The sequence below is a fragment of the Polyodon spathula genome, chromosome 4, assembly GCF_017654505.1.
Source record: "Polyodon spathula isolate WHYD16114869_AA chromosome 4, ASM1765450v1, whole genome shotgun sequence".
Taxonomy (NCBI): Eukaryota; Metazoa; Chordata; class Actinopteri; order Acipenseriformes; family Polyodontidae; genus Polyodon; species Polyodon spathula.
The window spans coordinates 65,751,208-65,776,266 of record NC_054537.1 but is presented as its reverse complement, the minus strand read 5'-3'; the positions used below and the strand labels follow the sequence as shown (position 1 = coordinate 65,776,266).

The 25,059-nt window shown below is 38.1% G+C and overlaps 1 long non-coding RNA gene across 2 annotated transcripts in view; it reads right to left on the bottom strand.

The window, feature by feature from the left end:
• Positions 1 to 3,669: 3,669 nt before the first annotated feature.
• Positions 3,670 to 25,059, bottom strand: part of LOC121314760 — a 77,867-nt gene continuing 56,477 nt past the window's right edge. For both annotated transcript variants that reach the window (XR_005950150.1, XR_005950149.1), the window contains exons 3-4: positions 9,997 to 10,062; positions 3,670 to 3,742 (exon numbers count right to left, since the gene is read on the bottom strand). This is a non-coding gene — a long non-coding RNA (uncharacterized LOC121314760). The remainder of the gene's footprint in view (positions 3,743 to 9,996; positions 10,063 to 25,059) is intronic.

The following is a 25,059-nucleotide window of genomic DNA, read 5'->3' as shown; positions in this document are numbered from 1 at the left end:
ATCAGGATTCCAGTTGTATTCGGAATAGTGGAAAATTTAAATAGCTATTTCATGCCATGTAAACAGGGTATTCCGAATGAATCCGTCTGTATTCTGGATACCGGTATTCCGAAAACGTGATACTGAATACCCACTTAGTATTAGGATACTATCGGAATACTAGCCCTTCTAGACAGCTTATTGAAAAAAACAGGCTTTTTTTCTAGACACAGGAGTCGTTGTTTTATAATCTATAATATATAAGACGATGGCTTGTGTGCCCAACAAAGTCTTTGCAAAAACTGTGCACAAATATATTAGTACTTGTATGACCCCAAACTGGTTGCTGCCTATGCAATATCTTCCTATTTAAAAAAAAAAGTTTTTTAGTAGATCAACAGTCAATACCAGGTATATATATATATATATATATATATATATATATATATATATATATATATATATATATATATATAATCCTATCTTTTACAAGTGAGACTTAGCCGAGCAGTTAGCAGCAAGTCAATTGGACAACAAGAACAACTACACAACAAAATACAATTAAGACACAGGCAAATCACATTTTAAACAATAATCAAAATACACAAAAGTAGTCAACTATTTAAAACAATTACAACCCTCAGTCACAAAATCATGCAGTTTACTCTTAAATTGCAATAAAGATATTTGCGTCTGCAGCTTTAGTCTGGACTGGAACTCATTCCAGGACCATGCGGCATAATAAGCAAAGGATCCTTTACCAACTTCAGTACGCACATTTGGGATTTTAAAATGCAAAAAAGAATGATAGCTGAGGCTATGGTTACTATGGGAAGCTATAAGGTATTCACTTAAATAAGTATATTCATATAATTTACATTGAATATCCTTATATATCAGAATATACCAGTGCTTCAACCTGTGTAAAGTCAAAGAAGTCCAGCTTACCAAATCATATAATATACAATGAGTATTAAATCTTGTATTTGTATTGTACCTCAATGCTGCACAAGTCCAGTTTACCTAAAGTTGATGGTGATGCAAACCTATATACTGCGTCACCATAGTCAATTTGCGGATAAAAACATACAAGCAATAAGCCTCTTTTTTTTGTTTCCATAACATATATAACATGTTCATATCATAGTGACGTTTATAGCGTATTCCCATGCCCAACAGACAAGTGTAGAAACACGCACTCACCTCTGTCCAGCACACTGCCTTCCTTCTGTTCCTTTGATACGGTCCTATTAGCATGTGGTAATGCATCGGTAAATAGAAACATGTATTCTTGGTGGACATTCAATATGCACATAGCGCAATCAAATTTGAATTGGGCAAAAGCCCTAATTCTTCTTAATATACCAATATCTGCATGATAATTGCGATGCGCTAGTTCCAATAACTGTGCACCGCTAGTTCCAATAACTGTGCACAGCTGGCTCAAATAGTCAGTTACAGTCCACTCTGGAGTTGGGTACAATAGTACAAAGTACAATAGTACAGATCCTGAACCCCCACCCCCTCCCCGCACGCATGCACCGGATGGGCGGATCAGTTATGTGTTTTACCACTGTATTGATATGATGGACAGCGGTAGTGTGTTTACATATACAGTTATACGTGTTCTTCACGGCTCCACAGGCATATCGGCATCCAATGCGTACCAACAAAGTATGGAAATGAAGACTGAGAGAAGGATGAAGAGGGGACGGGTTCCTTCCTGTTATCTTTTCTGAGTGTTGCCACACATCTGTAAATTAATTGTATAAATACGTCATACACCCATCTTGTGGTCCATTGCTTTATTTGGTTATTCCGTAGGTTGCTGTGCATTACGGGTGAGGGGTGGGCAGCTGCAGTTAACGTTTTCCTAAAATCAGACTGGTGATACGATCAATCAATCAAAGACCTGTATTTTCTCTGCAGCGGTCCAATCATAAGTTAGATGAGGCGGGACAAACAGTTCTGTTAACTGTAATTTCTATCTGTTTTTATGCAGCTGTCCAGTCTGCTGAATGTCGATGTTGCTAATTGTAGAGACTGTTCATTTATTGAGAAATCATAGTAGGCTACAATTAACATTTTAGGAGCGTATTTAGAATTAATTATTATTCTTAAAAAAAAAAAAAAAAAAAATGGCATAACGAAAAAAATCCATTCCGGCGACAATCAAAACCTTACAAACTGGGCTTAATCATGATGTTCAAACGGGTGAGTAGAATGAATAACATAATGCATTTCTGTGTATTGTGTATATAAAAATGCTTGATTGATGTTTACTTTGCAGGTGAATGACCTTGTTACATTTACAAATCAGAGAGTGTGCTACCTAGACTTTGTCACGGCACGACTTATATAAAAAAAAAAATCATTCAGAAAAAAAGACAGTATCCAAAGCCTTTTTTTTTACTTTACTTCCGACATAGCTGTATGTTTTTGATAAGCTGGTCTTTAAAGAAACCTATATAGTATTTCCTTGTGATACAATACTGTCCACATTCATTAAAACAGTGGTGTTATCAGTACATTAATTTGAAAACTCGGCGACTAGCTATGGAACCAACTGTGTATTTGAATGGTCCGTATGTATGTGTGCACGATATATTGTGTGGTCTCGTCTGCTGTCATATCAGTACATACTGTGGCAACACCAATGATAGCAGCTTGTCGCATTATTAATGGTGACTGTCCATCATTCTGCATTCTCGCTTAGCTGTTGTGTGCAGTTGCTAGTTTGGTAGTGAATCCGCAGACGATTTTGCAAGGCACAAACAGATTTGCAAATTGCTCAAAAAACTGCTATATTCCAATGTCTCGCAACTGCTTTGTGCCGTTTTGGAATATCTCTCATTTTGTGCAAAAGCACTATTTTTTTGTGAGGCACAAATTTTGCGAGGGGATTACGTGAAGATCGAAGATCGGGCCCAGAGCATATCCGCATCCAATCAAACAAAATTCTTTACTTGGATATTTTCCTTTTGCGCCAGACATAAAATGGACAGTACTTTCTCACAGAACGATCAATCCAATGAAATAAACCTATTTGTGGTACCAAATGACCCTTTAAATCAGACATGTGCAACCTACTGACAAAATGAAAGTATTCCAGGAAATCAAATTATGATCAATACATTTAAAGAAAAGTTCACTCAAAACAAAACAAATGCCTGAATTGTACAGGTAACTGGTGTGTTACTTTTGCTTATCAGTATAATTTTCATCAAATCACATTAACAAAATTCTAACTGTTAAAGAGAACAAATACCATTATTATTATTACGGCATTAAAGCCAAACGTTTAGTTTATAATAAAAAAAAAAGTAATTTAAACTGAAATATTGAGATAAATATGAGAGAGGGTTTCTCAGCTTCCCTGCAGGTCCCTCAGGCATTTTTTTTAATATAATAATGCGCTAATATGGCACAGCTTCACAATATTTAATCCTGTTAAACAAAAATACTCTGAACTGTAACAGAGTATGTTTACAGAAAACTCAAAAGGATTTACAGAAACCTTGTGTGTAAAAGACTGGCAAGTGAAAAACTAACAATACAAATCAAAGGCATTGCGGATAAAAGTGATAGCAGAAAAAAACACTGCAGCAAATGTAAACATTTTAAAAAGGAGGAGCCTATAAGGCCATTCAGGGAACGTCTTAAACAGTTTAAAAGGATGTATTAGTTATACCTGCAACGAGAGAGCCACAGCAAATCAATGGATACCCAGTAAGACTGTTATCCCCACAGTTACTGTCACTTCCTAGAAATCCAGTAATTGATGGCAAGAGGAAAACACATGTGACAGGGTTACTAACATGCACAAATTAGCAGCAGCCTCTACAGCTACCCTCTGAATTAACACAGCTAAAAATACTTAGCGGCACACACTACACCTCAATCACAGTATAACCGTCAGCATCAATATACGTGCTGCTGTTTTTTGTGTTCCAATTATAATAATGCATTAGTGCAATTGTTCACGATTTCAGCTTGAGAGATGTGAAAAGGATATGATTATTATGAAAACACTTTCCCCTTTTTCATTGTTTTCCCTATAATGGTGTAATACAATTACATAAACATTACCCTATTGTACACAAACGACTCGCTTTCATTATCTGGATCTCTGACTCTAAATCCCTCCTCATAGGAAAAAAAAGAGCGTAGTCTTATTCTTCAATGAGCTTTACAGTCTCATTCAAAAATATCTAGTGTTGCTATGCACCCACTTGGACTATACTGCCTGACAACAGTTCTGTGAATTGAGTGTAATGGTGTTTTTGTTACTTGACCCCATGGCTGCTGCGCTTGGCTACAATGTCGATAATAGGGATGGGCATTTCCATATATTTTAATAATCGAATACATGTAATTTACTAACCGATTACACTATTATACGTTACATCAACGTTCCACTGGCTAAAAATAAAGCTTACATAATACCAAAATTGAAGTAATACGTTTAAAAATAAATAAATAAACGTACTATTTGGCAATGCTTCAGTAAGTACCGGTAGCTCTTTTTATTAACAGGAAGTGTAATACAAGTACAGTATGCTTAAAAGCGCAACATTATGCATCATTTCCAAACAACAATTAATGGCAAAATAATAATACATAGATAATGAATCAATAAATGACGTCTTCGTTATATAGACCCATGTTTACATTAAGTAACACATCCTATTAAATACGACACATACCTCCTGGCCCTGGTATACGTTCCGCTACACAAAGCCTTTTAAATAATGTAGTACAGAGAAAAAGTTACATTATTGAATGTCATTAATTAAAAGCTATGATAAAACTACAGAACACGTTTTTCTTTTTTTTTTTTTTGTATTTATCCTGCTGATAGATAGCCAATGTATTTTTACTGATCATTTCAACCATTCAACCAGTTATTCACATTTACTTCTGCTGCTTGTGCAAAGCATACTCTCAGTCTCGTACTCAACAGAGCCTGAGGCTTGCGGCTGGACAGCTCTCTGCAGGTAGGTGGATACATGAGGGTATGACATTGAAGGTGGGTATTACTGTCCCTATGCTGTTCGTGTAGCGCAGTCTTTTATTGTAAAATGTGAATTTTACTGTTATAGTGTCTACTTTGGTAAAATGTCCCCAAACAAAACTCTTTTAAATTAAATTTTTTCAAATCAGACTGGATTTTTTGAAAAGTGTATTGGGGGAAATTTCATTCGTGTTCCTTTCCCTTTCAATTTGAAGGCGACCAATAGCAAAACCTTTGGGATATGCCTGCCACAGGTCAGGTATTTACTGAGCATTTTATATCAGAGCTGCCAATAGGCCCCTCTGGGCAGTGACGTTCTTGGTCCCGCCTACCGAGGGATTAAGTAGTCACTCCGCGAAGATCACGTTCTCTTTTGCTTCTCACAATCAGGTAGGTAAGGTAGGTATAACTAACCTCTCCAGTTGTGTGAATGTTTCTTTGTTAAAGAGCTTTCACTTTTATTTTTTTGCTAATTCCAATGCAATTTATTGCTGGATGTCAGCTTGCCACTTCGCCGCAATCAGAAACTCAGCTTCTGAGGACTGAGCTATAAAACGCTGCACTGCGCTCCGTAAAAAAAATAAAAAAAATAAAATCTCTTTCTTACTTTCAACAGCCTATATCGCTCGCCGACTGTAGTCTGCTTCCTAACTTACAGCATCTGTTGTCTGTACTTTTCCTCTGCTTTTTGCGTTTTGTGGTCCCAGCGCCTCGATGCCTTGGTGCACCAATGCACTCGGCGCTTGAACGCTCCCTGCATCAGTACCCTCGGTGCCCCCGTGTGTCAAGTGTTTGGGGATGCAGCACGCCTCCTCTGCCCTAGGAGATGAGGTGTTCTCACACAGCGATTGTGACAGAGCATCTGGCGAGACTGGAGCGCACCCTCAACAAGACCAAAAGCCAATTAATACCGGTGCAAAGTACGGTTTACTTGGGTCTCCGGCTGGATTTCCTTATGATGTGAGCCCTGTTTCAACAGGGGTTCAAAGGACAACTGGTGCTGTGTCAGAAACTATTGGGTCTGATGGCCACAGCTTCATCAGCCATCCAACTGGGGTTACTCCACATGCACCTGAGCCAAGCATGGCTTAATGTCTTCAGGCTACACCCCAAATGCGACAGACACCATCGGCTGACCATGTCTCATGTATCCTGGGAAGCCCTACGCTGGTGGAGGCAAGCCTCTCACCTATGTGAAGGCATAAGGATGGGAACAATCCACAGCCATCTGGTGGTGATGACAGACACATCCAACTTGGTTTGGGGTACTGTCTGGGTTGGCAGAGAAGTCCGCGGATCCTGGTCAGGTCGATGGATTTCCCTGCACATAAATGTGCTGGAACTGCAAGCTCTTCACCTTGCTCTCCGGCACGGACATCATGTTATTAGTAGCTTATGTCGACCACCTGGGACTTCGGTCCCCAGGGTTGCACCGCATAGCCTTTTGACTGTTGACCTGGACAAAGAGGCACTTGTTGTCTTTCCCAGGAGTGGTGAATTGGGCAGCGGACCTCCTCTCCAGAGAGAGTGCTCACCCGTCAGAATGGCGACACCACCCTCAAGTGGAAGAGGGCATTTGTTAATGGTTCTGGGGGGTCTGAGTCGATCTCTTTGCCACGACAGAGACTCACTGCCACCTATGGTTTTCCCTCCACCGCTGCGGCAGTACACTAGGTGTCAATACCCTAGCACACAAGTGGCCCAGAATGCATTCCTGCCAATACCGTTGCTCCCGGCCTTCTAGAGAAAGTTCGGAGAGAAGAGTTGACAGTTCTCTTGGTGTCCCCCAGAAGGCCCAGGGGAATCTGGTTTGCGAGTCTTTGCCAGCTACTGCAAGGCCAACCATGGGAGATCCTGCTGTGCATGGATCTCCTCAGCCAGATGAGCGGCACCCTCTGGCACCCATAATCAGGCAGACTCCAACTGTGGGTCTGGCCCCTGAACAGGACCATCTGTCCGTCTTAGGGCTCTCAGGCGCGGTTGTAAGTATACTGCAGAATGCTACGGCCTCCGCCACAAGGGCACTTTATGTCTACAAGTGGAGGTATTTTCAAAAGTGGTGTATGACCAGAGTTCACGATTCCATCTGTTGCCACATAGCAACTATTTTACAGTTTCTGCAAGATCTGCTGAGGCGGGAAGCTCCCCCTCTACACTGAAAGTGTACTTAGCAGCTATATCATTGACTCCACGGGCGATGGGGATGATGGAAACAGGGTGTCGTTACACACAAACCCCGTTTTCCTCCATAAGGTTGGTATGGCTTTCCACCTGAATCAATTCAATTGAATCAAATCAATTGATTCAAGCGGAACTAGAGCAGCGGTCCTCAAAGTAATTTTGGCACTGGCATAAATTGATCTTACTTTGCTGTTTGCGAGCATGCTGACTATTGCATACAATCTTATCTTACACACTGCCTTCTCGCGATATATATATATATATATATATATATATATGATCAGTGGCACTCTAAGGCAGCCAAGTCTCAGGTAGTAATTGTGCGGGCTGCGCGTATTCTTTAAATAATTCACATAAAATACGCAATGCAAATATTTTTTAAATAGTATGTTTACCCAGATAACTGTGAATAAAATAAAATAAAGTGTAGATAGCATCTCACTTTGTTTCAATTTGACAAATTTGTCAACACTACTCTGTTTTAAAGATCGCTAATCTCCAGTACAATTATTCAGAGGAAGTGCATTTGTAACTAAATCGACTACGGTGTTTCCATTGTCTGGTGAAATAAAAAAAAAATATAGGAGATAGAAAATTAAATTCTAAATACTGAAATGTATTATTTTTCTCAATAACAGTCGGCGAAATTTAGTGCTTACCCGGCATATTAACACCCCGCCTCTGCTCACGAATGATTGGAAGGCTGTCAGATATTTCACTTTCCATTTGGCTACTCACTTGCCTTCAATTTTCATGCAAATGCCGTGAACGGCCTCTGCTTGCTTATGATTGCGTAAAACTTGGCAGATATTTGACTCTCCTATTGGTTAAACTTACAGTTAGTACCTGCACTTGAAACAGTCACAGTTTATGTCCCACCTAGCTAACTTATGATAGGGCAACCGCAGAGACAGTGCAGCTATTCAATTGGTTGATCGTATCGCAAAAGCCATACAAGCACAGCATGAGCGAGCAGCGCTGTCAACAGACTGCTGTGGCGCTTTTGCTGGAAAATGTGTTTAAAGCTTTCTTTATTTTCCCACGCTACGACCCACCAGAAATGTGTTCACGACCCATAACAGCTGCCGCGGGCACGATGGCCTGTCTTCGCGGGCACAAATTTGCCCGTGGGCTCGACTTTGAGGACTACTGTAATAGAGGCTTTCCACCCTCTTCCTTTTTCTTCGGAGGAGGACTAGATTGAATTCCCTCTGCACAATTCAGGCATTGAGATGTTATGTGGATAGGTCGAGAGAACTGCATCAGTCTCACCAGCTCTTCTTCTGTCATGTTGACAGGACCCCCTTGAAGAATCGACACTCCCACTGGATTGTGGACAGTTTCTACTGCATATACTAATGCTGGCCTACCCCCACCTGGGAGGGTGGCTGCGCACTCTACCAGAAGAGTGGCTACGTCATGAGCCCTCTTCAGAGGTGCCTCACTGATGGTTAACTATACAGCAGCTAGCTGGGCTACTCTGCATACATTCACTAGGTTCTACCTACTCAGTGTGGTAGAACCTTCTATGCCTTTATTTGGCACAAGGGTCCTTGAGGTTGAACGCTCACACCACAAAGATTAGTTTGGTGGTAGTGAGGCGTCCCTCACCTGCTTTCTGCTCACATTCCCTCGCGATGGCTTTGATATACTTTCCCAAAAATATTGTTGTTGGTTGTCTTCGAATTGAAAGGGAACGATAGGTTATGGATGTAACCCTGGTTCCCTGAAAGAGAAGACGACCAACAAGCCTTGTGAGGTCGCATCACTCGAATTCGTTCGTTTGAATGAAAAGAGAACGCGATTTCCGTGGATTGACTATTTAATCTCTCGGTAGGCGGGACCAAGGACGTCGCTCCCCGGAGGGGCCTATTGGCAGCTCTGACATAAAAAGCTCAGTAAATATCTGACCTGTGGCAGGCATATCCCAAAAGTATTGGTCGTCTTCACTTTCAAGGGAATTGTTTTGGTGTCGTCATGCTTTTTAATATTAACCACACTGGTTTAAGTATAAATAATTATACCATAGCCCCCAACAATACTACATTGTATGATATCTCTGTTATAAAATAGCTCCATTTTGTAGTTTATTGTATTAATTGCATTGAATAATTAAATATAGTTTTATTACGTGCAATGGTGCATTTCAACCATCTCCTTACCCACAGCTAAAGTATTGGTATCACCCTGACCTTTAAGAAAGCTAGCTGTTTTTTTTCTGTTAGAAGCTTGAGTAATTTAGAGCCATAGAAAGAAATAATGATGTATTTATTTATAGTAACACATTTGGTTTAAAGCAGCAGTTATATTTGTTGAAATACAAGACAGATTATACGATTAATAACATTCTAAACAAATCAACAATTTTCTTATCGATTATTCAAATAAACGATTATACGTGCCCATCCCATGTCTATAAATGAATAAAAATATATTTTCAGTGCAATTTTTCTATGTCTAGTTTCTAGTAAACCACAACAAACTCTTTATTGCACATATTTTTTAGTATAACCTTATTAGAAAAGATAAAAAGACATCCTCATTCACACGAGACAGCCTAGGGGGACACCATGCTACTTATGCAATACTGGTACAGCATCATAAAATAAATTTGTACAAAAACTAGACTGCTGTTTGTATGTTAATAGGTCATTTCTATTCTGGGGTTATGAATTCACACATTTTTTCACATATCTCTCTGCAATGCAGTGATTGTATTTCATATTTAAATGTACTTCAGGGTTTGATATAATATAATCATAATAAAACAGTTTTAGAACTGATAAGAGCATAATAGGGAAATTATAATAAAATAATCCTACCCGACATACTGGTGGGCATTATGGCCTAGAAATCATTTCTGGTTCTTCTGTCAACTACAATGAGACCTGCAAGACAAATTAACCAGAGGTTATATATATATATATATATATATATATATATATATATATATATATATATATATATATATATATATATATATATATATATATATAAAATGAAAATAAATAAACAATTAAAACTTACATTCAATTTCACTGTGGGGATACTGAAAATGCAAGGAATGCTCTCACTAAAAAAGCACAGGTCAAATTGGCATATGTTGTTGAAAGACAAGCAACTAACTACATAGGAGTATATGCTGAATCAGTCGCCATTAAAGCACCCTGTTTTGTAGTCAAAGCAGACTTAAAGCCTGTCTTGTTTTTATGAATAACAGTGTCCCGTCAATACGTACCAAAACAGATCAATGAAAAGTGAAAGAGGTAGGTTCATAGACAGCTAGAGCAGGGTTTCATTTATCCATCCCTTACAGTAGTTTCCAAATAAACGTTCTGGTTGTAAATTGAGAATTTTACAGTATCCTGTTTGTTAATGTCTACTTAAACACAGCTGTGGTTTTGATGTACATGAAAAAATTAGAAAGACCGTTCTGCATTTACACTCTAGACAGGTTAAGTGTAATGAGCGTGTTTATTTAATGATTATAATAACGTGTCCTTATTTATTTAATTTAATGAGTGTAGTGATGTGTGCTTAATTATTTAGTTTAATTGTTGTATAGTGTGTGTTTATTTGTTTAATATTATCACTTAATATTACTTTCTTAGTTTTCATTATGTTAATATGGAGAGTTCCTTTTTATCACTTAGTTTGTTTAATTACTTACACTTTGTATCACCACAACCATCCTATTTAAGTAAAACAACAGCACCTGTCCCTCATTACCTCTCTCTCTCATTACCTCTCTCTATTTCCAGGTGAAGCGTTCCATGTTAAATAGCCCACAGTCACTCACCTTGACAAGCAGAGAGGATCTCAGTACAGCACAATGAGCACAAGCAAGCGTTGGCTCCAGAGCCGTTCCAAACTGTAGAGTGTGAGTTTGTAGCTTTGAAATAGAATTTGGTACAGTCTTTGAATGGCTTCAGGTTCGTAAGATACCTACCTGCTGATTGACGTAACCATCATGAGCTTAGTTAAATAGGTACTGTAAATACGCATTCTAATTATTTTTGCAATCTTGTGGTCCTTGTGCTGTCTGTTTGTATTGTAAATCCTCCTGCTTCTGTGTTGCTGGTAGAAAAGATTTTCCTATCTTTTTAGTTGTATAGTATTTTATATTCTTGAGTGAATAGGTGCACCTGTTTAAAGCTAATATTCTATTGTTCGATTTCCTTTTGATTAATTGAATTGTAGTAAAAGTAATGACCTATATGTTTTATTTTTAGCCCTTCTCTCCATGGATAAGGAAGTACTGAAGAGCTTATGTATAGTGCTTGTTAATAATTTGTCTCATTTTAGAATAATACAATATTGTTATTTTTGGAATCTGTCTCTTGCCTGGTGCATTGTGGGGGCGGGGAACACAGACACAGACCTGTTTTGCCTAGTAAAGAACCTAGCAGGGAACTTTGTATTATTTGGAGGTCTTCCATCCTATATACGGAAGTGTTGTGGCCAGACTACAAGGTGCGCCCCCTTTAGGTAGGGAGGTCACATTACATCACAGCTAGTAATCAGTGTTACATAAGCACCTCAGGGGAAAGACTGCTAGAGTTGCAAATCGGGGTTCATACTTCTTCAGAACTTTAAACCGACCTCCCTTTAGGCTTTGCATTATCAAGTGTATGCAGAGATATATTTTCTGCACAAAAGGCTTCGGTTAATTTGAAGTTTGTTTCTCATTAAAGCTGCTCCCACTGCTTCATGAAATTATTTGGGATATTGCTCTGCCAGTTGCTTAGAACTTAATTTTGCCATTTTATAGTTCTGTGTAAGTATTCTCCATTATTTAACGTTTGCTAACTACTTTACCTTTGCATTGAAACCAATTCAAAATATGCAAACTGCTCCTTTCTTTTTTACATGGGTTCTGTGACCGTAGTGACAAAATCACATCCCTAGTTCTAACTATCTCCATATGCTACTGCATCTTGGTTATAGCCAAAGACATTCCGCACAATTTTTTACAAACAGTAGCATATCCTCTTACACATTATTAGTTACATTATGCAAGATGATTCCAACTATAAACATCTATTTGTAAGGTTTATAATCTGGAACACTAACATTCTTAGGTTGCCAGGCAAGTAACATTCTTGTCAAACGAATTTGCAGATAGTGAAAAGTCCAGGACTTCACGCAACAAACACACACCGACAGCTTAATATGCTCAACATAATATACTGTCATAACTAATCATATTAGCTACAGCTCTAAGAAAAACATCAAAAAGCATATTTCCACTCAGCCAAATGAATGTAAATCATCTTTACATGAATGGCATGCTTTGCTTTTTTTAAATTACTTTCATGAACTACAATTTCCACAGAATAATGACAAAAAAAAAAAAAGAGTCAAGGGTGCCTGTCAAATGAACTTTTTGTTTGTTCTGTGCAAAGAGGCATCTGGTGGACGTAAATGGTATTATAACTTAAAGATATTGTTTACATAATCTAACTAGATAGAGATGTAACCTCACCAGCCCGTTTGATAACTATACCTGATGTTCCGCATTTTCGGTTTTTATTTAAAAAAGAAAAAAAAAAAAAAAAAAAAAAAAAGAATTCCGGGAATTTATTTTACATATATTAAAATAGGGATAAAAATCGGTAAAACATTCTTTTTAATTGAAACATCGGTAAAAATCAGTGGGAAAATCTCAGTATACACACTATACATGAGGAATATGATGCGTAGCAGTTCAGGTTTCTGATTAAGTTTAATGCCCCTGACATGTCTGACAGAATCTGTGCAAGTCAAAGCCAGAGTTTCCCAGGTTAGCTGGTACTTTGCAAACGTTTGGGCAATCACTGTGCTGACGGAAATAGTATTTACAGATGGTATGAACATGACATCAGCACAAAAAAGCAAGGTTTATTCATCTTGACATCATAAAAAGAAAAGAAACTTGAGAGAACTGGACAGTGCAAGCCACTGGGAGACGCGTCAAAAATCACTCTGGACACTTCCATCTATGCGTTCCATATATTTACCAACTAAGCATCACCATTTTCTGTCAAACATCTACGATTAAGATTATCAGTGTTACACAGTGTTTTAGCTGATGTACAGCACTGCTGCACAAAGTCACCATACCTCTCTGCAATAAGTGGCTGTCCAGCAAAGCACAGCGCTTTGACAAACTCATTAACACAGTCATTTTTCGCTCTTTTATTAAAGAGTAAAAGCCATATAAATGGATTGCTTGTCTCTTAGTTCATATTCTTGTTTTAGTTTAATGCGTCGCTTATTTGCAGTATGTTTTTTTATTGTCAGGGCAAACATGTACCTCAATGCAGCAGTATTTGCAGCGCTATGCATCCTCTACCTCATCTGACCCATTTCTGCTATTTTTGCTTTTTGTATACTTCAAAACATTTGTTTTCTTTTCAATATTAATAAAATGATTGACGTTTTCTCCTAATTCCTCATCCACTAAAAATATTATATTTTCATGTAAGTATTTCAATTTAGTTTTTGATGAAGCTAGTAGTTACTACGCCCAGCAATTGCCACAAAAATCAGACTGTGATTGGCCAGCATAATCGGGTGAAGTGAAGTGACAGAGAACCATGTTTGAACATTATTTGATCTACTGACGTCTAAACATCTCCTGTATCCTAGGACACAGTGTAGAGCTGCTTATTACAATATCGGAGTCAAAATAAAACCGCATTTTTATCAAAATATTGTGTATTTCTTAGAAAATAGTACCGGGAAAATATTGAATAATAGACAAAATCAGGTATAAAATTAGTAAAAACCGATATCCAGTTTAAAAAAAAATAATAAAAAATCCTAGAATTTTTTTAGTAAAATCCGGAAATAAGGAACACTAAGTATACCCAACATTTTCATTTGAAATTGCCCATGCCACAGAGATACTAAATGTTCAATATTTTGAATGTTTTTGTGTTCTCATGTACCACAAATAATGCGTTCACAGACAAATAAAATGTTCTTTTAACAAACCTGGTCTCAGGATCGAGGATGTCATTGGTATTGCACTAAAAATGTTTAACAGTAAACCTCTGCAGTTACATTATATACTCTGTGGCAGAGCAGAGGCTCTGCACCAGGGTGGGGTGTGTGTGTGTACGTGCATGCGTGCGTGCGAGTTTAGTGGCTGCGGCCATCTTGGTGAAGGAACAGTCTGTAGTCAAGATGGCCACTATTTGCACAGCTATACGGTTTTGATGGTTTAATTGTTTGAATTGTGTGATTGGAAAACTGTGGAATATGTAGAGGTGGTGATCTGATGAGTAATTGAAAATCAGCCTCTGGCCACATGGTAGAAAACTGATAAAAGAGTGTGAAGTGGAGAGAGAAAAAAGGCACACTTTTGACGAAAAGCTTGGGCGTGTTTACCGTATACTTGGGACATTTTGTTGAGGAATTTATTTTGGCTTCATTGGCGGTTTTGATTGGATCACCAATAATACTTCCACCAATTAGAGGGTTGCATACAGTGAGCAATCCAGCCCTATGATAAACTGGTATTATGCAGCAAAGGTTAAAAAGCGCAGGACAATGGATTTTAAAAAATCTGGAACTTATGATGCAATCAAAAACTCAGAGGCACAGTGAACTGTGCATGCTATTGTGGTACCTATAGGACTGTTCTTTTTTATGTTAAGCATTTTCGTGTTCTTTTTTTTACAAGGGGTTAATTAAGTAACAGCCAAAATTGTTTATGCCAGACAAAATGGGGTAAATTTGCTTTGGATTGTTATTGTTGATATGTAGTAGATATTAATATTATGACACTCACCGTGCAGGTATCACAAAGTCCATAAACAATGTCAAAATAAATTAGTTCTGCTCTGTATAAAACTGAGCTGATTTTGACAGTGCTTGCTAGTCTATTAACCCATTTTAAATTATTTCACAGGAAAATAAAGCATTTTCATTTCAGCTTTATTGTTAAAGTTTACACACGTGGCAAAACGGTTTGCCAAATACTAAATGCTGCTGTGATTATTCCACCGTGTTGTGCTACTGAACCAGTGAGAGTTAGCAAATACCGATCGTTAAATTAGTAATCCTTTTCAATTACTGGTACCTTAAAATGAAGGGCCATATAAGAATGCTAAATACAACAGATTTGTAGAAGGCCTTCTTGTTGTTCTACAAGTTGCAGCAGTGACATTAGGTGCTATAACGAGTTACTGTAAATGAGATACATACATGCCAACAGTCCCTATATGGACGTGACAGTCTCGACTTCCTAGCAAATGTCCCGCATCCCGATGCATAGGAAGTCCCGATGTTTACCCATAGAAAAATAATAATTATCTATTATACGAGCGTCCCGCTGAACAGTTTCCAAATTTTGGCAAATATGGAGATACTGTTGTATAGATAGATTTCATTAAGTAAATATGCATTTAAATGTTTCTGAAATTAAAAGTATAATGCAAAACTGTGAACAACTTTGTGAACATGCTAAGTGAAAAAGCGCAATTAAAAAACTGCAAAATCCACCAAGGTAGCAAATCCGTCGAATCCAACACCAGCCAGTATTTCCTGTTATACAGTATCGTATTGTTTTAACCTTTTATTTGTTTCTGTGTTTGTTTTGTGTGCAGGAAGTGCTTAAACTGCAGTTTACGTGTCTGGGTTGCAGATCAGCCTTGATCTATCACAATCGTTAAATTCAGCTTTCATGTCTACAGTGCAGTGAAAAAGTATTTGCCCTCTGTCTGATTTTCTGCATTTTTGCATATTTTTGACACTAAATGTTATCAGATCTTCAACCAAAATCTAATATTAGATAAAAGGGACCCTAAGTGAACAAATAACAAAATGTTGATAGTTATTTCATTTACTTATTAAAGAACGTTATGCAACACCCAGTGCCCCCGTGTGAAAAAGTAATCGCCCCCTTAGACTTAGTAACTAGTTACTCCACCTTTAGCAGCAATAACTGCAACCAAACGCTTCCTGTAGTTACTTCTAAGTCTCTCACAGCACTGTGGAGGAATTTTGGCCCACTCCTTCATGCAGAACTGCTTCACCTCAGTGGGTTTTGTGGTCTTTTTTAGCATAAACTGCTCATTTCAGGTCCTGCCACAACATCTCAATGGGGTTTAGGTCTGGACTTTGACTTGGCCATTCCAAAAAACTTTAAATTCCTTGTTCTTCACCCATTCTGATGTAGGCTTGCTTGTGTGTTTCTGATCATTGTCTTGCTGCATGACCCAGCTGCGCTTCAGCTCACGGATGGGTGGCCTGACATTCTCCTGTAGAATTCTCTGATACAGAGCAGAATTCATGGTTCCTTCAATGATGGCAAGTCGTCCAGGTCCTGATGCAGCAAAGCATCCCCGGATCTTGACACTACCGCCATCATGCTTGACCGCTGGTATGAGGTTCTTACTGTGGAATGCAGTGTTTGGTTTTCGCCAGACATAACGGGGCCCATGTTGGCCAAGAAGTTCCACTTTTGACTCATCGGTCCATAGAACGTTGTTCCAGAACTCTTGAAGATCATCCAGGTGCTTTTTGTCAAACTTGAGACGAGCATTCCTGTTCTTCTTAGTGAGCAGTGGTTTCCGCCTTGCTACTCTGCCATGAATCCCATTTTTGCCCAGTGTCTTTCTGATGGTGAACACTCATGAACACTGACCTTAGCTGAGGTGAGAGAGGCCTGCACATCCCTGGATGTTGTTCTAGGGTTCTTTGTGATTTCCTGGATGATTTTACGCCTTGCTCTTGGAGAGTTTGGCAGGACGGCCCCTCCTGGGAAGATTCACTACTGTCCCAAACTTTCTCCATTTGGACAATATGGCTCTGACTGTGGTGTGGTGGAGCCCCAGAACCTTAGCAATGGCTTTGTAACCCTTTCCAGACTGATAGGCATCAACAACCTTTTTCTGGAGGTGTTCAGGAATTTGTTTTAATCGTGGCATGATGTGCCTCTAGAACCTGTGTGCTGACAGCTTTACTCTGATGATAAGGGCCAAAGTTAGTCAGATTTATATTGGGCAGGGCTGGCCCAAATGAGGCCTGATTGTTAACCAAAGTATTCAAACAGCTGACCCTAATTATCTCTTTAGTTGTTTTGAGTTAACTGGGGGGGAGAAAGTGCAACCCTTCCACATCCAAGGGTGTTGTTAAATGGTTAACAGGGCAACAACATATATGAAGTTACTGCTATAATGAAGAGTTTTCACCATAAAATAAACACCAAGACTTGGCAAAATATATCCATACTATAACATTCATAAATAAGAAGAATAAATATGACTTGCCTTATTTAATGCCTCTCCCTTGCGGAACACAATTTAGCTTGATTTTACTAGTATCTGTTTTTTTTTTAATTTAAAAACCTTGCTACATTTCAGTTTTTCATTATCATTCACAGTACAAAATTGCTATGGCAACTGAAAAGGTTACAATCAAAGTACGACCTGTGTTTTCAAACGGTCTTGAAATGCATGAACCAACTGTATTGAAATCAGCCAAACAACTTCTTATTTATAATTCCTTGTTTATAGACCATATGCAAGTCTATCAATCTGCTGAAGAACACAGCACCATTTGAGCGCTAGTTTTTTCTTTGTATGTATGCTAAATAAGCTTCTAATCTTGAAAGGGGTGGGCACTTTAAAATCTCTTTAAAAAAAAAAAGGATAAATAACAAACAAAACACAGGAATGGAAAGACAGCAATTCTGTTTATTGCTGCACAGAACAAGGCCCTTAACTGAACTGCATGATTATCAACGTTCACTTGCTGCTTGGCAACTCAGGTCTCATAGGTACTTTGCGTTTCTAAACACACTAATGGAAGCACCTGTACAGCACAAATCAGTGGACCTAAGCAGCCAACCTTGAGCCCTCGAGGGAATGTGTTTACCAACCATTGGGAGTCCCTGGCATGCAACATAACACTCACCCTTTTCAAACCTACATCAACATAGAGGCACTGTATATGTTTCACATTACCTGCTTGAAACTATTTACCGAACAACATAGAGCAAAATAATGAATTAAATAAAATACATTTGTCATTCAATAGAATAAAAACAGCAACAATGTTGTGTCTAAACTAATATTTAGGTTACATGTATTAAAAGGGAGAGAAAGAGGCAGAAAGTGGAAATAATCTGCCTACAGTGTCAATAAGAATATTTCTAAATTTTCTAGGTGTTGAGCTTCATTTCCGGCGTGAAATTTCAGTAGTCTGATTACGGGCACGTCTTCAATAAAAACTTGACTGTCCTCAATACAGGATGCAGCAGTTTGTAGCCAAATATTTTTTTGGTTTAGATATAAGAATTTAGAATGTGTCAAATTACATAAATACAGCTGGTGTTCAGATTTTTTCAAAGAAAAATAAATTTGGTACTTATTGGGTTAAAAAAGGTCACTGCTGACCCCACCCCCTCTTCACTAAGTGCAACAGCTGCATACAGTTACATAACAACAAAGAATCATTAAAAGCTAACAGGAAAGCCCTGTATAGATCTGTCAACGGCTCTACTGTGGTTGTTTTTACTGGAAAAACACATTTGCCTGTGTAAACTCTAATTTGTGCGTGCGCAACATTTTTATTAGGGCATTAGTTTTTGGTTTGTGCTGAGAAGGCAGGTATGGCATATTTAAAGCCTAGAATGGAATTCCAGGAATTATGAATGAAACAAGCACTTTGATTATCAGAGTGAGCTGTAATGGTTTATATATATAAAAAAAAAAAAAAAAACACCACAATGAGCTGGAAGGGTTAAATCATAACCTCTCTCAGATTGCTGTATTAAATGGAATACATTGATTCAGACCAAGGAAAAAAGTAGATGAGCTAATTATAAATTATGTAAAATGAAGTATTGTCTGTTCATGGTGGAAAACGCTTAACCATAGTTGAATTCTAAAGTAAAATGAAACTTAGCATCTTGTTCTGTCTTTGGGGGTCACCCCTGGGTAAACTCTCTTAAAACACATACTGTAACTCTGTGTAGAATACATACAATTATACCTTCAACAGTCATCTCATTGAAAGCAAATACTAAGTGTTAAAAAAGATAGCTTCAAATGACCTTTCAACATTTCTGAACAGATCTGAGCGACATAAAACCGGAAATTAGTTTCAGGGAAATACGCTACTAAATCCATTTAGTATGTTCCTTGTCTTTGCTTTCTTGAACAGTGTATTGTGTAAATGAGCTTTATTGAAACATACAAACTGTTATAACAAATCCCCCCCCCCCCCCCCCAAAAAAAAAAAAAAAACAAACACACACACACACACACACACACACACACACACACACACACCACTGACCTGGGATAAATTGAACATTTAAATATTTCAAATAATTTACTTGCTAGAATTCTAAATATAAATATTTCAAATAATGTTGTTGGGGATATTTAGAAGTATTCAAATATTTTGATTTTTGTTTCAAATATACTTATGCATGTTTTACAATCACGTAAAACATAACACATTAAGTTTTATATGAACATCTCATTAGTATCATTCAGGGGTGTGCAATTTTTGAAAAAAAACTTCTGTCTAAGGGACAAAATGCTAGAAAAATCTACTTGCCCCCTCCCCGTCGCACAAAACACACACACACACACACACACACACACACACACACACACACACACACACATAAAAGAAGAATATAACTTGTAGGATTTTGGGTTTACTTAACAATGAACACAATCAATTATTGATTAACAGGGTAAGTCTAGCCTTGTAGCTTGACTGGTTCACTAAATTCTTCAAGATATACAAAAGGTTCCCTGTGACCCCACCTTACCTCAACAAATATATAACATACTTTATGGAAATGTTCTTTTCAGTGCAGTTTGAAACACATTTGCTAGTAAATGTAAGTAACATACTAAGAGTACAACTATAATAAGCAATACTTGGGAGTTATTCAAATATAAAAATAGCTTCTGTGTGTTTTGTTTTTTTTTCCACTCTTTCTCTATAAGTTGAATCCAACTCCCGATGTGCAGGTGTTTTAGTTTGTTGCATCACAGATACAAAATCATTGCCAACTATTACTGCTGCTTTCTGGAATTCTGATTTTTCTTGATGTTCGTTCAGTTTTGTAACTGCTGAACCCCAGGTTTTAAAGGACTTGCTATAACCTGTCAAGTTTCTGTGCATTTTTTTCACTAGTTTTCTACCAAAATACAGAAGGCTCTATCAAATCCTACAAAGACAAAATGTTGATACCCTGATGGCTTTTTTTTTTATTTTGGGGGGGGGGGGGGGGGGGGGGGGGGGGGGGGGGGGGGGGGGGGGGGGGGGGGGGGACACAACATTCTTTCCCTGCACTACTATCACTGAAAAATTAATTAATCAAATTTAAAAAGCCATAAGGGTATCAACATTTTGTCCATTTATTCAGCGCTTGTCAGGCGCATCAGGTCCAATTTATTTTCACGTGCTGTTTATTTTACACAGGCTGTTTAAAAATCCCCTACCCCCCAGAGTAAAACAGATTTAAAAGGCACTGAATCACAAAAGGACACTCAGTACTGTACCTCCAGTCAAGCCCCACCCCTTGTTTGCTGTATTTTTCACACAACTCTTTATAGACGTGCATACTGATAAATCCTCTCCTGATTACTCGTTTTATCACCATACTCCTCAATAATGTGATCCAAGTCATTATTTTGTTACTATAACACCTCAAAAAGCTCTCCAAATGTCAATGACATTTCTTTGAACGCTGGATGCAGAAGCAGCTATCTCCTTTGTTTATGTCCGCGTTATCTCTGTAGTGCTTGGGGCTATTAGATACAGCCTTTTTTTCGGCTTCATTCGGCTACTAGAGACCCGTGCTTTTAGTCTTTTAGATGATGTCGGACAGGGTCTGACATCAGGCTTAAAAGGAAAAATTGCAATGTCGGACCTGGTCCGACATAGGACCGCAACTTAAGGCGTTATTTACTATTTAGATGGAAGAAAAGGTTAAAAAAGAAATGGATGGAAGTATAGGGAATGCTGCTGTCTATAAGGACATAAGTGGGCGGCTTCTTTCGATGTGTATCAAATCACTCTCCTCGCCAAGTTAAAAGAAAAATGAAAATGCTAAAAGCAGACTTTAAAAAAAACTGTGGACCACAACAAATGAAGTGGAGTTCAGAGAAAAACCTGCAAGTCCCCCCCCCCCCACCCCCCCCCTCCCCACCCCCCCACCCCCACCCCCACCACCAAGAACTCTCGGAAATACTGCAGCAGGCCAGAGATAAAACCACCACAGATCTTGGATTCTATGGGACCTAACGCAATCTCCAGCCCGGAAAATAGCAATGGGGAATGCACTGAATACACTTTTGACGATGATGATGGGTCAGTCATGAATGGTAAGTATTTCTTCATTGTACAGCTTTCATTAAAACGCTAAAACTTACAAGATACATAAGCAAAAAGGCACAACAGGGTGTGGGATATACTCTAATATCCACACGCCCCGGGTGTATTATAAGTCACAAGGTGAAGTCGAGTGGCTTTAACCGCCTGGGGCGTGTGGATATTAGAGTATATATCACACCTGGAAGTGCCTTATTGCGGCTATAAATGGGATCAACCAACACTATAAAAAAAAAAAAAAAAAAAAAAAAAAAAAAAAAAAACTGTTTTAATTAACAAAAAAGTAATTTTTATTAAATATCCTTCCATCTCTGACCTTATTCCCTTAAAACATAAAAAAAAATAAAACCAAAAATGCATTAATTAAAAAATTATTTCAGATGTTGAATTGAACATTGCCATTGAAAGTGCAGTTTTGATTTGTTACACGTCTTGTAATTCTTGGTTTATTCATTACATTTTAAAGTTAAATATTACTGCCCATTTTCATCAGGACACAGCACAATTGAGTCTCCCGTTAAAACACGCAGCACAAATAAGACTGCCTTTAAATCACACCGACCCTTCCTCACAAGACCTGCATTAGTATTAGGTGAGAGTGCAGTTTTTTTTTTAATCATTCTTTGTTGTCCTGGGTAGTAATAGGAGGTATCCATACCAGATTTGTGCAACAGCTTCACAGTGGCGAGAAAGACATTCTTTGCATAGAATACCCGGTCACTTATCAAACTGACTCTGCAATTTACAGCTTGGAACCGTAGAGAACTACTGGGCCAGTGTTAAGAAACAATTTAAAACAATGCAGGACACAGCAGAAGACATGATACCATCATACCTGGACACATTTAAAAGGTATGGCAGGAATTGTCGAGATGAATTTATAAATGTTCAGCATCAGATCACACAGCTGCACAGGGGGTGGGTCCAGTGACAGCAGGCAGGCAGACCGAAGAATGGACAGCAAGGGCAACGGCAACAAAACAACTTTTAACCCCAAAGTCTCTTAAGAGGGACCCAAATCTGTGAAAAGCTGAAAGTTTAAGAGATATTTTTTAAACTATTTATTTTCAAAATGGGATAGGGAAACTCCGTAGTTCAGGGGGAAGGAACAGAGCGATCAGAATGGCGAGTTTTGAATATATTTGAAAACTATAGCTTTTTTCAATACTTTAATCACTGATGTCCAATTCAGATTCATTCAATACCTCACGTACACTTCGGTTTCCCAAAAGTTCAACATTTACATAAATCTTGTCAGTCATGTTTATTGCGATGAATTCCAATATGTCTGCCGTTTTTGTTTTTAAATTCTAGGTGTATGGATATCTGCCAGTGATTTGCCGTTTTTGAAAAAAGTGCCGACCCATGGTGATATGCTGTAATATCAACACCCCCATGTGACCTGTTTTGATAGACAGACCAATCAGGATAAAGTATTTCAAATACCCATATATATATATATATATATATATATATATATATATATATATATATATATATATAATATATACATATACACACAGTACCAGTCAAAAGTTTGAGTACACTTGCTGGAAACTAGGTTTTTTTCATAATTGACAATGTTTTACGTCATATACGTTTCTGTAAATACTTGAAAATTAAAAAAAAAATTACAATATACAAAACAAAACATAAGCAGTATCAAAGCAATGTTCAAGAAAATTGTCTCTAAATCTTGGATTCCTCAAAATAAGCTACCATTTGCCTTAATAACAGCCTCACAAACACAAGGCATTCGATTAAGTTTCAGCAGGAAATCTCCCAACATGTCTTCCCAGCTCTTCTGCAGCAATTCTCAGAGATGTAGGGCACTTGTGGGTAGCTTTGCTTTGACTCTTCTGTCCAGTTCGTCCCATACAAGTTCTATGGGATTGAGGTCTGGAGACTGGGCAGGCCAGGTCATTAGACCGAGTTGTCCTTCACTTTCCTTCTTCGCCAGATAGTTCTTGCACAACTTTGAGGTGTGTTTCGGGTCATTATCTTGCTGAAGAATGAAGGGCTGCCCAACTAGCCGTAATCCTGATGGAATGGCATGCCTCTGAAGTATGCTATGATAGCCATGCTGGTTGAGCTTGCCATGGACTTGGTAAAGATCACCAACTCTGTCACCAGCAAAGCAACCCCAGACCATGACACTACCTCCTCCATGCTTGACAGTGGGAAACACACACGCAGAACTCAAGCGCTCACCCTCTGCATCTTACAAATACTCGGCAGCTGGGCCCAAATATTTCAAATTTTGACTCATCGGTCCATAAGACCGACTTCCGCTCCTCAAATGTCCAGTTTGTGTTTTTTGGCCCAGGTAAGTCTCTTCCTCTTATTCTGCACTCTTAACAATGGTTTCTTTGCAGCAATTCTTCCAGTTAGGCCAGCTTCACGCAATCTTCTCTGAATAGTTGATGTTGAAACATCTGTACTTCTAGTAGCAATTAGCTGAGCTTGTATTTCAGGGCAGTTAATCGCCGGTTTCGCAGACTTGTGAATCGAATTAACTTGTTCTTTGATTCTGAGATCACCCTTGGCCTGCCTGACCTTGTTCGGTCCTCATGAGTGCCAGTTTCTTCAAATCGTTTGATGGTCTTGGCCACAGCAGTTAAGACACTTGCAAAGTTCTTGCGATTTGTCTTAAAGATTGACCTTTATTTCTTAAAGTAATTACAGACTGTCTTTTTTCTTTGCTTCACTGAGCGTATTTTGTCATTTTCTGCTCCCGTACATTCAGGAATGACAAACTTGTGCCTATGCTACCTGTATTTATACTAATCATGGACCCTCACCTGTTACCAATAATTGGTGACAAAAGGTTAATTAGGTAACATGCTAGTTAACTCAGAGAACATCTAACAAAGAAACTTTTATACTTAGGCCAGTGTTCTAACACCGTGTTATACATATTTCAGACTTTTAACTGACTTGGGCTTCAGACTGAAATCCCCTTGCTTTGGGTGACCATTTCATTGAAATTGACAAGATTTACATTTTCATTAAAAAATTAAATTTTTGAATGAAATTCACTTATGATTATCAGCTTATATAAGTACACGTATCATATAATGAAATATTAAGTGTTTATAGACAAGTTTACACAGTTAAAAGCATAGATAATCATGAAAAACCTGGTTTCAAGCAGGTGTACTCAAACTTTTGACTGGCACTGATATATATAAAAATTATTTTTTATATACAATTCTGATTGTAGCTAAGATTTTACATCTCAATATTGATAAATAATGCATACAGCATTGCATACTCAGTTACCACTAATATAATAATCTGTATTGTGATTAATGTAATGTACACGTCCTTGTTTGCTGCATTTACACTGCATGATCATTTCTTTCCACAATAACCGACGGCACTTTAAACACACACCTTTGTCATATCTAATGTAATAATAATCTAAGTACAGTACCAACAGTGGTGCAAAAAATAAGACGGACATATTTACGTGTGCGCGTTTCCCAGCTCACTCTCTTATGTTGACTTCCGGGAATGCAGTGTTTATGTCACTG